We start from the raw sequence: 2,404 nt of genomic DNA, 5'->3' as shown, positions 1-2,404 counted from the left end.
GAGAGAGAGAGAGAGAGAGAGAGAGAGAGAGAGAAGGTGAAGAGTGTGTGCGAGCGCGCACGCACGCGTGTGTACCAACGTTCGTGCCCAGGTGCGCAACTGTGACTCTCACTGGTGAACCTCACGTCATAACACGACGAACAAGGCTTCTCCATTTTTTGCTCGGATTAGGCTTACTCTTCCACGACGAGGTGTAGTACACTAATATTAGTATAAGACTTCATGCAATGACCACAAATCGTAGTACATAGATTTCGCTCAGCCTGGTAACAACAGAAGGTAGGTGGTTGTGACTTACTGGATTACCAAACAGCTGGGTGGATTTGTTTTGAACTTTCCTCGTAACTCTCGAACAAGAGCTAACTTATTGCGTCTTCTCTTCAGTTTGTGCCGCGTTGTTGTTGGCCAACGTAACCCCTCCCGATCGTCGTGTTCTGTTGTGTTTAGGTTACTCTGGCGAACTGCGTCACTCTCGTCTTCTTTCTTTCTTTCTTTTTTTTCTTTTTTTCTTTCTTTCTTTCTCTCCTTTTCTCTTTCTCTCTTTCTTTCTTTCTCTCTTTCTTTCTTTCTTTCTCTCTTTCTTTCTTTCTCTCTTTCTTTCTTTCTTTCTCACTTTTTTCTTGTTTTCTTTCTTATTTATCTTTTCTTTCTTGCTTATTTGTATGTCTACCTTTCTTTTTGTTTGTGTCTTTTTACGTATGTCTTCCTTTCTTATTTTCTTTCTTTCTGTCTGTTTGTTTGTCTTACTTATTGTCCGTGTGTTTTATTTTTATTTTTTATTGTTTCTCTTTTTTCTTTCTTTCTTTCTTTCTTTCCTTCTTTTTCCTGTCTGTCTATTCTTTAGTTTGTTACCTATCTCATTCCTTCTTTTCTTTGTTCCTTTCTACGCCCCCTTCCTTTCTCATTCATGACATTACCTGGGAGTGGGTGTCTGGAAAATCCAGGTACGTTTGGTTCATTTCTTGTCTGATTCTATGTGCACGTGAAAGGTTATTATTCGTCTCATCAACGCTGATATTTTTCGCCTTCCCGTTCATATTTTTTTATGTGCGCGCACGTGTGTGTATGTGTGTGTGTGTGTGTGTGTGTGTGTGTGTGTGTGTGTGTGTGTGTGTGTGTTTGTTTGTTAGTTAGTTAGTTAGTTAGTTAGTTAGTTAGTTAGTTAGTTTGTTTGTTTGTTAGTCTGTTTTTCGAATCAGTAACGTTACACAATCTTTGTCGCTCTGCGGGTGACTGAGGGTGCCACCGACAGGTGTTGTATAATGATCTTTTCTTAATATACTGTTTTAGTTTCCCAGTGTCTGTCTTGCTTTTTTCACCCTTGCACTAAGTTATTACATGTATTTTGTATTGTGTGTCAGTATTGTATCTTGCATTCGGTGTCAGTGTCAGTGTCAGTATTCCTTTTACTATAGTAGTGCATAATAGGGTGTCAGTGTTGTTTCTTATTGTGTTCGGTGTCATCATTGTCTACTTGTGTTGGAAGTCAGTGTTGCTACTTTTAATTAAGAGTCAGTGTTTGTCGTATTTTTTGTGAGTATGTGTTGTTTCTAGTGCTGCTTGTCAATAATATTGTTTCTTGTATTGTTTATAAGTGCTGTTTCTTGTATTGGCTTTCTGTAATGAGTAATGTTTCTGGGGTGTAAATTTCAGCATTGTTTCTTGTATTGGATGTCAATGTCAGTATTGTTTCTTGTATTGGTGAGTGGTTGGCGGGTGCTCTGGAGTGGTTTGCGTCTTCTTTCCTATGAAACATATATCTTCCTTATCTCCCCTTCTTCTTTTTTAAGTTTGTTACTCTCTTGTAACACCTCTAATCTTCGACACTTATATGACTTTTTCTTGTGAACTTTGCAAGTGCCGTAAAACTCTTACTAAAACTAACAGTAATGAGTAATGTTTCTTGTTTTGGGTGTCAATGTCAGCATTGTTTCTTGTATCGGATGTCAGTGTCAGTATTGTTTCTTCTATTTGTTTTCAGTATTGTTTCTTGTACATGTATTGGGTGTTGGTATTGTTGAATAAAATTATGTCAAATGTCCAGGAAAGTTGAAGAAAATCCCTATTATTTGATAGAATGGCTTTAAGTGATGACTTCATCTCAAAGCCGTCTACCCTTTGTAGTTGCTGGGAGTATTATTTTTGGTCGAGGTGTCTGGGGTTGACACTTGGACATGAGGTTGTTCTCTGCATTCCTAGTGTTTTTTCTGAATCTGTATCTTGTAGTTGTAGAGAGAAGAGACACACCAGCTCTGTCAACGATGAATGCTTGAACAAAGTGACCCAACTGAACGAAAATCGCTTTGAAAGAGAGCTAGCAGACATATCGCCTATTTCATTACATGCCATTCTATTCTAGATCGTGCCATTTCTTTATCTCACTCTATCCTCCCCCCCCCCCCCC

General features: G+C 38.6%; 1 protein-coding gene across 1 annotated transcript in view; it reads left to right on the top strand.

The window, feature by feature from the left end:
- LOC101846433 overlaps positions 1–2,404 on the top strand; it is a gene marked incomplete in the record, with an annotated part of 37,956 nt that overhangs the window by 3,590 nt on the left and 31,962 nt on the right.

This window comes from Aplysia californica, unplaced genomic scaffold, assembly GCF_000002075.1.
Source record: "Aplysia californica isolate F4 #8 unplaced genomic scaffold, AplCal3.0 scaffold00317, whole genome shotgun sequence".
NCBI classification, from domain to species: Eukaryota; Metazoa; Mollusca; class Gastropoda; order Aplysiida; family Aplysiidae; genus Aplysia; species Aplysia californica.
Note: the sequence above shows the minus strand (reverse complement) of the source record. Positions and strands in the feature narration are given on the sequence as shown.